General features: G+C 65.4%; 1 protein-coding gene across 6 annotated transcripts in view; it reads left to right on the forward strand.

The window, feature by feature from the left end:
• The window catches only part of VAV2 (vav guanine nucleotide exchange factor 2), a 166,067-nt gene that overhangs the window by 92,932 nt on the left and 60,133 nt on the right, over window positions 1-13,002 (forward strand). The gene's annotated exons all lie outside the window — the stretch shown is intronic.

Here is a 13,002-nt window from a genome sequence, read left to right on the forward strand (position 1 = left end):
GTTAAGGTCACAGCCTCGTGCCGTGGTCCAGGCCCGGCAGCGGTAAGGCGAGGCCCGGGCTGCTCCCCAGCGCAGACCAGGCGCTCGGCCGTGTTTCATCCGGGGGGGCGGACAAAGGGGTGACCCAGCTGACCTGGGCGGCGGCCAGATGCTGGGCCCGTTTCCTGCTCCTGAGCCCGTACGGACCCTTTGGTAAAGCAGCTCACAACCCCCCTGGGCCGTTGTGAACATTCAGACGACCCCCGTCGAGCCCTCCACACAGGCCCTGACAGGCGGTAGGCGGAGGGGCCGCCTCTTTGTGTCTCGGCTTCCCCGTCTGTAAACAGGGGTCTGCCCACACCCACCTGGAGGGCTGAGTGGGTTAAAGCAGGTCGTGCGCGAGTTTCCTGCTTCGAGATGGGTGGAGGGAGCGTGGGCCCTGCCTGCGGACGATCTTGGCAATGCTCACGCCTCCGAGAGCCCGGGGTCACCGCCGCGCTCGAGGTGCTCGTGGAGGACAGTCGGGGACAGCGTGCACCCAAGCCCGAGCGTCTGCTCCAGTGTGTGGCTCAGGAGCATCGCCCCAGTCCCCGCCGGGCCTTCCTGGGGCAAGTTCAGAGTCATGGCCGGGAGATGTCACTGGTGGCTGCATCGGCCTGTCCTCGCTGACAGACGTTCCTGGTGCCAAGACAAGAGACTCGCTGCTTGAGGAAAACCCCAGGAGCGTGAGCTGCCTCCCTGGCCGAGGACCTGTCTGCGCCAGGCGGTGAGACGGAAAACAAGGGCTGGGGGGCCTGGCATGTTCTCTGCAACCCTTGCAGATTCATTAGGTCCCCAGGGACAAATTTCAGACCTTTTGCCCGGCTCCCACAGCCTGGCACCTTCACGCTGGAGGGGCCCTTCATCCCTCCTTTTACATGAGGGGAAACTGAGCCCCAGAGGACCTTTCCTAAGGTCCCTTACCCGAGGAAGTCAGCAGTCATTCATTCATTTGCTCATTCATTCTGTCTGTGCCTCGTGATGTCTGCCCCCAGGCCAGGTGCTGGGACACAGCCAGAACTGACTGCTGTCAGGCAGGGAGTTGGACACAGGGCCCCGGTCACAGGCAGGTGACCGTGCCACAGCAGGCCGCGGGGCAGGGCGGGATGAGTGGGGAACGTGATCTGAAACCCGGAGGCACAGGGTGAAGGGCAGGCCTGAGTTAGTCGGGTCCAGGTGCCGGTGGGATTTTCAGCCGGTGCATTAGCCCTGAGCCTGTTTCCTGGTCTCTGAAAGGGAGGCTCGTGTTGGCCGATGGTCAGAGCCCTTGGTGAGGCCCAGGGCCCAAGCAGCCCCGAGCAGTGGTTCTCAGGTGAGGCCTGAGGACGCCTTCGAAGGAGAGCCCAGACCGGGTGGGCGTGGGCCGAACGGTGGCTTTAAAAAGATACACCCCGGACCTGTGAATGTGAGCTCACTAGGGAAACCCAGGGGGCCCTAATCCGATGGCCAATGTCCTTATGAGAGACGCGTGGGAGAGAGACGCAGGCAGAGGGGCCGTGTGCAGACGGAGGCAGGGACTGAAGGCCTCTGCCACAGCCCAGGGACACCGGCCCCCCCCCCCCCCCCCCCCCCCCCCCCCCGGGAGCCGGGAACGGCAGGAGGGAGCCCCGCCCTAGAGCCTTGCCCGGCCCTGCCCACATCTCGATTAGCATTTCCGACCTCTAGCGCTGAAAGCATGGCTTTCTGCTGTGTTCAGCCTCCCAGTTTGTGGTACTTGGTTACTGGCAGCTGCAGGACTCTCACGCAGTGGGTTTGGCTGGGCAGCGGGCTCTGGGGCGGGGGCCAGGTGGGGGCCCCAGCCTCCAGCATGCCTGGCGTGTGGAGCTGCGAAGTGCCCTTCCCAGAGGCTGATCGGTGTCCCCACCGGCCCCAACCACCGACACCTGCCCACGGCGGGGACGGGGGGGGGGGGGGGCGCTCAGAGACGCCCCTGTGGTTAGCAGGGACGGGAGGCTGGGCCGGCATGGACGGCGGCTCCTTCTGCAACAGCGTTCGTTGTTGGGGGGCGGTGAGGATCTCCACCCGTACTGGGTCCAGAGCCCTCTCAACTCCTGCCCTTCCCTCTGGGGAGCGAAGATGGCTTCACTCTGCGGCAAGCCAGACGATAAAAGCCTGCCTCTTCGGCAAATGTCACCATTAAAAATTTATCGGGGCAGCTGTGCGACATTATTGGCGCGTTTTCGGAGACCAAGCAGCAAGCGTTGGCGTGCGGTGGGATTTACGCACGTGCAGAGGGGAGGTGCGGTCGTCAAAAGCGCCCGCGGAGCAGAGCGTGACGTCCTGACACGGTGGCGGTGTTGGGACTGTGGCCTGGCTGGGGGCGGCGGTGGCGGGGGGGGGGGGGGCAATGTCGTTAGCAGGGTCCCCCAGCCCAGCTCCGGGGTGATGTCTCTTGTGCTCTGTACAGCCGTGAGCCTGGCTCCCAAGCATGGGGACAGCCCGCACCTGTCGTCACCGGCAGGGGCCCCGTTTTCCCCCAGACATCACCCGGGGTGTCCGCCTCAGGGGGGGGTTCTCGTCTGTCCTGTCCCTCCTCGCCACCGGCTGCTTCTGTTAGGCTGGGCCAGGTTCTGCAGTGGCAACGGAGAGCCCCCGAGGCCCGTGACTCAGAGCAGCCAGCGTTCGTGTCTTGCCCACGCGTTACCACGGCACCTGCTCCCACGGCCAGGCCGGCGGGCGGCCTCCTGCTGGAACAGCGCGGCCGTCATGGCAGGGACGCGGCCCCGACGGCTCGTGCGCCGGCCCCTGCGGACCGTGCCCTGTCGGCGAAGCCATGATGCTTGGTGACAGGGACTCAGCCTCTCCCGTTGCTCGACGCTGCTCGTCCCCGGGGTGGGGGACTGTTGCTCCCCTTTCACAGAGGAGGAAACTGAGGCCGGGAGGCTGAGGGGCTTGCTGGAGGGGGTCTCGTGACGGGGGGGGGGGGGGCAGGGGAGAGGGGAGCTGAGCCGGGGCCTGAGCCCGCCCGGTCGCCCGTAGTGATCTCGCTCACCTGCTGTTCATTGTGCTGAGATGCGCTGGTCCCCCCCCCACCACATGGCCCCCCTTTTGGCCAACACGTGGCAGTAAGTATTCTGACAGGAGAGAGGGGGGTCTTGGAATGGACCACCTTTTCTTGGCCTTCTTAGTCCCCATTTGTTCTGATCTTTTCCTCTTCTGTTTATTTTTATTTACTTATTTATTTTTATTTTTGAGAGAGAGAGAGAGAGAGAGAGAGAGAGGGAGGGAGAGAGACAGAGCACAAGCAGGGGAGGGGCAGACAGAGAGGGAGACACAGAATCCGAAGCAGGTTCCAGGCTGCGAGCTGTCTGCACAGAGCCCGACGCGGGGCTCGAACTCACAAACTGCGAGATCGTGACCTGAGCCGAAGTCGGATGCTCAACCGACTGAGCCACCCGGGTGCCCCTTCTGTTTATTCATTTAACTTTTGATTATTTTGAGCCCTCTTGAGCCCACCGGTCAACCCAGGGAGCTAGAACATTCCAGCTCACAGGGCCCCAGGAGACTCGGGACCCGGCCCTGCTCCCGCACCCACCACCTGCCTGCTCCTGCCTAGTTAGTTTCACTAAGTCTCACGTGTAGTCTCGTCTCGTCCTCCTCGTTTTGGACGTTTGACGAAGAGAGTCCGTCAGGTTGGCTCCGGGGACTCGCTGTTTTCTCTGGCCGTCCTGTGACGCATCAGGTCGCGGTATGCGGCCCTGGGCCCTGTCCCCCGCGCCACAGCTCCCTGCGGGTCAGCGCTCCCGAGTGCCCACCCCCACCCGGGAGTCGGGGGTCTCGGCCCCGCTTTGCAGAGGGGAGGCCCCGAGGGAAGCCTCCGGCCCGGTGTCCCAGCCGGTCGGTGGTGGGGCCGGGACCCCGTCCCGTGGGAGTCAGCGGGGCGTTGGGGGCCCCGGGGCCTGGCCCCGCACTGACCCGGACACCCCAGCCCTACCAGCCTCAGTTCCCTGCAGGGCTCCATCCCCGCTTTGCGGACACTGGGTGGGAGACCTGGACGCGTCTCTACCCCGACCTGGCCCGGAGGCCCTGGCGTCCCTGATGCCGAGCTGCTCGGGGCACAGGCGCCTTGCTGGCTCTGTCCCCCGTCCCCGGTGGCGTTGGTGGCTGCAGAAAGCTGGATTTTCTGCCATGTGGAAGAATTCCCTCCTCGAGCACCCCCGGGTCCCGGGGCCCTGGACGTCACTGTGGCCTGGGAACCCGGCCGGCAGTCCTGAAGCAGGGTTTGGGCGGAACAGTGTCCAGCCGTGGCCCCTCTGATTATTATTTCCTGAAGCTGAGGCCTGGAGCCCGGCCCCGGAGCTCGGCTGGGCCCTGGGCCCTGCACACGCCAGGGTGGGCGATGACCCACACGCGGCTCCACACCCAGAGCCACCTTCAGACCCAGGGCTGGCGCCATCCGGGAGGGCTGAGGCCCGGTTCTGATCCAGAGTGGCCACGCCAGAGTCCACGGGGCACGGTGGGAGGGCTGTCCGTCCTTGTCCTCGCGTGGGCCCAGGGCAGCCCGCTGCTGGGGACACAGCTGATTACGGCTCTCCCCTGTCCTGACCTGTCACCCTCTTGAGGCCCAGGCTCCAGGGGGAGAGGGGGGGGCACTCAGATGCCCTGGGCAGGGCACCTCGATCCGGCTGAGCCCCAGGGAGTGAGCAGTGGCAGGCCTGGGGCAGCGGACGCCCCGGCAGAGGCTTCCGGAGGGAACACACTTGGTGTCCTGGGGGATGGAGAGGGGCCAGGGACAGTGGGAAGGAGACCTTGTGGGGAGGGATGGGCAGGGCACAGGGTCTCCGAGCCTCTGAGTGGGAGGGGTTTCAGCCGGGCCGTGGCCTCTGAGATCTTGTCTGGAACCTTCCGGCCAGGACCGGTGAGGGGCAGCCATGGCTGGATGCCCGGGCACAGGGTGGGGGTGGGGGTGGGGGGCGTGGGCTTGCTCCTGCCTATGTCTCCTGCGCTCTCTGGCCCCTCTTGGGGGCAGTCCTGGTTCCAAGCCCAGCTTTGTTCACCTCCCTGGGCCTTGATGTCCTCGTTTGTGATGAGATGGTCACCCCCGTCTCGTGGACAGTTGTCATGACTGACTGGGAGCTTGAGGACGCCCCCCTCCTTGTCCTGAGGCCTCCCGGGCCCCTTGTTTGTGAATGGGGGGGGGGCTCGGGTTTCACGCATGCCCCACCTCACCCACACCCCCGGCTGGCAGGTGGAGGCTTGACCGGACTGCCCTGGACCGGCCCCGCGTCTGGGCCGTAGGTGCCGTGATGGAGGGGTGGCCAGAGCTCCCCGGGACGCTGACCTGCTTTTCTAACCAGAGCCCACGGGTCAGGCTTCCCCTCGGAGTGCGATCCACCCCACCACTGACCGTGGCTGATCAGCGATGCCGTCACGTGGAGGGGGCGCCGGCAGGCCGGCCTTGGTGGCCTCTCCGCCCAGGGGGATCCACTGAGGGCGGGGGTGCTGGCTCCGGGGGGCCTGCAGAGGCCTTCTTAGGTCTCGGTGCTTTGGGGTTCGCAGCTACCATTTCCCAGGAGACAGGCAGGAAGTGGGAGGGGCACAAGGGTGCCTCCAGCTCTGTGTCACCCCAGTGGCACCCCCCCCACCCCCCGCTCCGCCCACACGGTTTGTTCTTGGAGAGGAGAGAATGGTGGCCCAGAGAGGGGAGGGATCTTGCCTGAGGTCACACAGCGACTTGGTCAGTCCGATTCCCCAGTAGGGTCCCCATCTAGTCTCCCAGCTTTTGCGTATTTCCTGAGGAGATCTCGGTCTGCTAACCCACCGACTTGGCCTCCTTCCGGAGCCAGCGGCGTGCATTTGACCCCCGGCACGGCGAATGAACGTTTCCGTGTCTTTCTGACCCCACTCCCACCAGTGCGTCCGCCACAGGCTCGGGCAAGCTGCCATTTTCTGCGTGCCAGTGCCACTGGGTCATGTAATTAGGGAGCAGAGGGGGGTCGGGGAGGGGGATCGGGGAGGGGGGTCGGGGAGGGCCCGAGCTCCAGCATTACAGACCCGTGCTGGGACCGGAAAGGTCATTTCAGAGAGCCACGTCCACGTTCAGATGTGGACGTGGCAAAGGAGAAAAGGGAAGAGTCTCTATCTCCAGTAGCTGCCAGAGGATTCCGCGGGGTGTGGATTTCAATTTCAGTCCGTGTTCCCAGCTGCCCTGGTGGGGGCAGTTTGGTAAAGACACCATCGCAGCAGGGGGCCTATCGAGCTTCCGGCCTGGAGGCTGGTGAGCTCTGGAGCCTTCGAACGGCCAGGCCTGCTTGCTCCTCGGGAGTCGGGCCCGTCGTCCGTCTGCCCATCCCTGACTACAGTCCCGCCCCGGCCGGCCCCGTGTGCCTCCCACTGCCCGGCGTGTCCGAGCTGGGCACGGCTTCCCCGGCCAAGGCCAGAGGACGTTTAGGGGCTCTGGGCCACCCGTGCCCGGTTTGGAAACTTTGTGCGGAGCGGGCACGCTGGGTTTCTGTTGGCACAAATGGGGGTGTGCAGAGGCCTTAGCCCACAGACTGGGAAGAGGGGCCGGGCAGGCGGTGGCTCTGGGAACCCCCTTCTCTGCGGGTCTGCGGCCAGTTCCGAGGCGCTTCCCGTCCCCTGGTGGACACGGCCAGACTGTCCCGTTCGGGCAGGGCACGGGCCGCGGGGATTTCCTGCCCCCCACCCCCCAGGCATGGGAGGAAACAGCGGACTGGCTGCGGGGGCTGGGCCCTGCCGACCCACTGGCCTTTCCGCTTCTAAGTGCTGCCGTTCCGAGAAGTGTGCCGGAAAATCAAAAATACACTGAGTTTCGGGGCTGCTGAGAAGTGGCCGCTCCGGGCCCTGCCCTCCCGTCGGTGGGATGGCCCGGCCGGGACGAGGTCAGAGCGTCTCCCTCCGCCCTGCTAGGGTTTGGGAAGCAAGGGCGGAAACAGGCTGGGACTTGGGGATCGCTTGGGCTTCCTCTCTGGCGGGGTGGGGGGGTGCTTGCCATCTCCCCGGGTCGCCCCCCTTCCCCGCTCAGCCTGGCGTCTGCTGGGCCTGCCGCGGCTGTGATGGACATGTGGCTTCACTTTGGTGCCCCTGCTTCCCAAGCCCCCGCCACACGGGAGGCAGAGAAGGGGGATTAACCCCCATTTTACAGCCCAGTTCATCGAGGCCGGGGCTCGGACCCTTTGGCCAGCTCTCGGGCTAGGAGACCGGCCAGTTCCGACCCCCGTCCTACACGAGGCTGGGACCCTGCACTCAGCATCAGCGCATCAGCATCAGACTTTGCTCTCCAAGCCAGCTACCCACCCCCCCCACCTCCTGTGAGCAGCCCTCCTGATTGCCCCAGGCCAGGACTGCCCTTCCACCCGGACTCCCTCCTGCTCTCTGCGCCTCTGTGGCTCCCTGCGCCCCTCAACCCCATGTGGCTCACCCTCGTCTCCGACACGGGGTGTGGCCTGCACCGGCTGCGGGCGTGGACGGGGTGCACGGCCGGTGCTGCCCCCTGACGCGAGGGCCCGTCTGCGCTGGGCGGCGGCCGGCTGAGAAAAGAAACCGGATCGTTTTGACAATCGGTGCTGTGTGGCGGGAGGGCCGTTTTTAATAAGGAACCCTGGGTGCTTCAAGGCCTCGCAGCCAATTAGCAGACGGCACGCAGGTGACTCTCGCAATAATTAAACGGGCCCGTCGCGTCCTCCAGGCTGCTGTTCTTGATGTGCCGTTCAAGTGTGCCCGGCCACCGCTGCCCTGGCAAACTGGTGCCAGAGGGGGTGTTGTCCCCCCCCCCACCCCCCATGCTGGCCGCTTCCTTCTCACCGGCCCCTGGGCACACCTGCGCACACCCGGGCACACGTGGAGAGATGTGGCCAGACCCGATGGTGTCCTGGTACCAGGCTCTCCCACAGCCCCACTACACCCAATTTGAAGGCCGGCTTCAGAAGAGGAAACTGAGGCCTGGCCAGAGATGTAGGCTGCCCAGGACCCCTCAGGTAGTGCCCGCGCCCCAAATGGAAGCACCGTTGTCTCCCACGTGCGGGACTAGGAGGCCAGCACTGAAATTCCCTGGTTCCGGGCAAACCGGATGGCGGTCGCCCGCTGCAGGGCAGTGCTGGGTGCTGGGTGCCCCTGGGCCTCTGGGGCCCCGTCCGCCGGTCTACCCCTCCGGGGTGTGGACTCAGGGCTCTGGCCCCCACCCTTCCCTGGGGCGCAGCGGGCCGGCCAAGGAGGACTGAGCCATCCGCGACCCTGCCAGTAAACCCGGCCCTTGGAGGTCACTTGCAGGGAGTCAGAATTGTGCTTTCTTCTGGAAGGCGCCAAGTGAAAGATGAAGTTCGGCTGTGTCTCAGGCCCTGGGTCCCTTTCATCTGAATGCCCGCAGAACGTGGGAAAATGAACGCTGTGTCCTACGTTCTCTGAGCAGTGCTGAGCGACCCACGTCGGAGCCAAACGCTGACCCGGGACGTTCTTACCTTCCTGAGTGCCAACTTTTGTTTCCAGACGATGTCCTTTGTCTGAGGCACGGGGTGGGGGGTGGGGGGTGGGGGGAAGAGCTCTGGGGGTGGGGTGCAGGGCCCGGTGACGGTGCTGACCTTGGGCCAGGGGCTGCCCGCTGGGGCTGGCTCCGGGAGTCAGCACCGGGAGCTGTTGGGCAGGAGGCCGCGGGAGCCTTGGGGACTGGACTGTGTGTGTCCGAGCCCTGGACTGGGCAGGTGGGCTCTTGGGCTGGGCCACCCAGAGGGGAGGAAGGGTGACCCCCCCCTGTCAGATACTCACCGGACTCTCGCCGGGTAGAAGGGCCTGACCTTGGAGGCTCGCGGTGTTAACTTGTTTCAGTGACTGCGACTCCCATTCTACAATTAGGGAAACTGAGGCAGAGAGAGGGTGCCCTGCTCGGGCCACATAGTGAGCCTGCAGCAGAGTCAGGATTCGAACCTGGCTCTTCGTTCTTAGCTCTGCCCTCAAGGCCTCCTCTGAAACGAAGGTGATAGACGTGGCTTTCTGTCTTGGCTTCCGGGGTGTTGGGGATAGAGCTGGGGGACGGCGCATCTGGGCCCGGGGCTGGGCCATCTGCACACACAGCTCGGTGAGGAGAGGTGCACCTGCCATGTTCCCGGGCTTCCTGGTCTGGGGTGAAGGACCCTCCCCCCCCGCCCCCCACCCCGGGAAGCAGGCCCAGGAGCCCCCGTGTGGCCCTGCACAGTGGAGTGTGGAGTAGAGGTAACAATGTGGAGGAGGTGCCACCTGGCACCAGCCGCCAGACGGGCCACAGACGCGTGCCACACACACGGAGAAGTCAGGCAGCGGGAGGCACACCAGCCCTGGGCACAGCCCCGCGTTCCCTCCCGTTGGCTGCTGCCTGGACAAGTACCCAGGCAACTCAGACAGGAGGATCATTTCCCCCGGAGCCCCACCGCCCAGGTCCCACGGCCCAGGTCCCACCACCCAGGTCCCACGGCCCAGGTCCCACCACCCAGGTCCCATGGCCCCGGTCCCACATCCCAGGTCCCACTGCCCAGGTCCCATGGCCCAGGTCTCACAGCCCAGGTCCCACGGCCCAGGTCCCACAGCCCAGGTCCCACGGCCCAGGTCCCACATCCCAGGTCCCACTGCCCAGGTCCCATGGCCCAGGTCTCACAGCCCAGGTCCCACGGCCCAGGTCCCACAGCCCAGGTCCCACTGCCCAGGTCCCATGGCCCAGGTCCCACCGCCCAGGTCCCACATCCCAGGTCCCACTGCCCAGGTCCCATGGCCCAGGTCTCACAGCCCAGGTCCCACGGCCCAGGTCCCACGGCCCAGGTCCCACGGCCCAGGTCCCACTGCCCAGGTCCCATGGCCCAGGTCCTACCACCCAGGTCCCACCCCCCAGGTCCCACCCCCCAGGTCCCACGGCCCAGGTCCCACGGCCCAGGTCTCATGGCCCAGGTCCCACCGCCCAGGTCCCACCGCCCAGGTCCCACGGTCCAGGTCCCACGGCCCAGGTCCCACCACCCAGGTCCCACGGTCCAGGTCCCACGGTCCAGGTCCCACGTCCCAGGTCCCACAGTCCGGGTCCCACCACCCAGGTCTCACGGCCCAGGTCCCACATCCCAGGTCCCACGGCCCAGGTCTCAATGCCCAGGTCCCACCACCCAGGTCCCACTGCCCAGGTCTCACGGCCCAGGTCCCACGGTCCAGGTCCCACGGCCCAGGTCCCACGTCCCAGGTCCCACAGTCCGGGTCCCACCACCCAGGTCTCACGGCCCAGGTCCCACATCCCAGGTCCCACGGCCCAGGTCTCAATGCCCAGGTCCCACCACCCAGGTCCCACTGCCCAGGTCTCACGGCCCAGGTCCCACGGTCCAGGTCCCACTGCCCAGGTCCCACCACCCAGGTCCCACAGCCTAGGTCCCACCGCCCAGGTCCCACGGCCCAGGTCCCACGGTCCAGGTCCCACGGCCCAGGTCCCACGGCCCAGGTCTCACGGCCCAAGTCCCACCACCCAGGTCCCACGGCCCAGGTCTCACATCCCAGGTCCCACGGCCCAGGTCTCACGGCCCAGGTCCCACCGCCCAGGTCTCACGGCCCAGGTCCCACCGCCCAGGTCCCACGGCCCTCACCACAGCACAGGAGGATGTGAAGCTAACTGGTCCTCCTGTGTCAGAGACCCGGAACCTGCTTCTCAAGGAGGGTGTTGTGTCTGGAGGTCCTCTCTTTGGCTGTTTTGGGCTTTGTCTTATAAAGCAAATCTGGCTGCCCACTGCTCAGGTCCTTCCCAGAAGGCAAACCTGAACCATCTGCCTGAGCTCCTGGAGTCCCAGCCGGCATGGACCTGAGCCCACCACCTTCAGCTCCAGGACCCCCAGGGCGTGGTCTTCCCCCCTTTCGGACCACACATCCTCTCCCCATGGACCTGTAGGCACGTGGGGGGCACGTGTCATGCCCTTAGAGGCCATAGTTTTTTAGCAGATTCTTGGAGAAGTCCTGAGGACGAAGACCAGAGCCTGATGTCTTGATTCCAGAGCTAGATTCAAGCTGCACCTTCTCCCTGGAGCTCAGAGCAGGTGCCCAGGAAGTACCAGTGAATGAATGAAGGAGAACGAAGCAGGAGGATTTAGAAACGGGAGTCGGGCCCTTGTCCGTTCTTTGTTCAGGGGTTTCGGTTCAGGCCCCCTTAGAGTGCCCTGTTTTCAGTGTCCCCTGTCTCTGGCTGGTGACCCCCTGTGCCCCCAGCACCGGGGCCGTGATTGTCCTGGGCGAGATGTGGCCATGCTGGATGCGGGCATTGTACTTGGGGCGGGGGGAGGTGTCATCTGAGGGGGGTTCCTCCGGAAGCAGCGGTGCGCACCTGTCACCGCCTGTCCCCGGGAGGGGGGTGTGCTGGGTGGGGAAGCCTGGTGGGGTGGAGGAGACATCGCCTGACGCTTCTGGCCCGGCCATCCCCTCTATCCCCTTGGTGGTCAGGTGGGAAACTTGGCTTCCCAGAAGCTGGGCACCGGGAAATGTGGTCTCAGGAAGGGCCCGATGGGACGAGAGGATCCCAGCCTGCCCCGATAGGCTGGCGGGGGGGGGGGGGGGGCTCGCCATCATTTCTGTGCTTCCGTCTCATTTCCTCCTCCTAAAGCGCACACGGGCTCTACTGTTAATGTCTGGGTGTCTCGTTGAACTGGGAGGGGGATGGGGGGCAGATGCGGCCCGGGGGAATCTGGGTCGTCAGCTGGTGCCTGAGACAGAAGGGACAGAGCACTGGGGGCAGAGTGCCCACCCAGTCGCCCCTGCTCCAGCCCCGCCCGAGCTTTAAGGCACAGCTGGGACGTAGCCCCAGAAGCAGCTCAGGTGCTCTCTGTGTAAATGGGCGTCCCCAGTGTTAGACCAGGGTCAGTGCTGCGGGGTCACGACTCGTGGGTGACGTGAACACCCGTGCGTGGTTTCTCCTAAGCTCCCGACGGGGCTTTCCCGCGTCTAATTCACCGCTGCCCTTTGTTGTTGTTTCCCGGGGCAAAGAGCAGCTCGAGAGCACGTGACATCTGTCCGTCGTCCACCCATTCGTCCGTCTGCCCGTCCGTCTGTCCATGCCTTTCTAGTGCCAGGCTCTGTGCTGGGTGGACGTGCACCCGGGCTGAGAGCATGGTCAGATCTTCCCACCTGAGGTGGGGCTTGAGTTGAACCTTGAAGGGAGCTCGGCTTCGGGGGGACGGGCTGGGGCAGGGGACGGAGGGCAGAGGGCGCGCACGAGGGCTGGGGGCAGGGCGGACGGGGGTAAGGCCGCCCCCACCCTGGGTACTCCTGTCTCAGGGCCAGCCCCCCGCGGCCAGGTGGCCGCCCCTCCCTCTCCTGCTCTGGCCCACCCTGGCCGTCACCGGTCTTTGGCTATGGCAGAAATGAAATGAACTTTCGCAGCCCCGTTCTTGAGGGGGTTTGTGGCCCGGGACGGGGACGTTAGAATAAAAGAAGCAGATCCTGTTCTGCCCAGGTGGACACCTGGGTGCTGAGGACCACAGCCGGCCCTGTCCCCCCTGACCGCCCCCCCTGCTCTCCTAGATGCAGTTTGGGAACACAGTTGGTAGGGACCCTGGGGGTCCCCCCCCAATACGGAACTATGAGAAAATAAAGGGCCTCAAGTCCAGATAAGCTTGGGACTCACGGCCCACTCTGTCTGCTGGACAGATGTGAGAGGCCCTGACAAGGCCCGCAGCAGAGAAGCACAACCCCCCGGCCCCCGCCAGGAACTCTGTCCCACACCCTCCAAAAATCAGGGGTTCACCACCTCCAAAATCAGCCTTCGGATTCGACAGTGTCAAGGTCTCTCTCACCCTTGTCTGGAGGAGTTTCGTTGGGGGAGTGGATGCAAGTTGAAGGGACAGAGAGGAGGTGATGGGGGGGCTGTCGGTAGAGACAGATGGACTGTTCCTGAGGCACAAGGCCGAGGGAGGGGAACGTGGCAGGTGCTGGGGGTCCGGGGTGTGGCACCAAGGGGCTGCGTACCCAGGGGGTGACCCAGGAGGGAGGGAGCATCGGTGTGGCCATCGAGAAGACATTAAAGAGACTGCCGTGCTCCTC

This window comes from Panthera leo, chromosome D4, assembly GCF_018350215.1.
Source record: "Panthera leo isolate Ple1 chromosome D4, P.leo_Ple1_pat1.1, whole genome shotgun sequence".
NCBI classification, from domain to species: Eukaryota; Metazoa; Chordata; class Mammalia; order Carnivora; family Felidae; genus Panthera; species Panthera leo.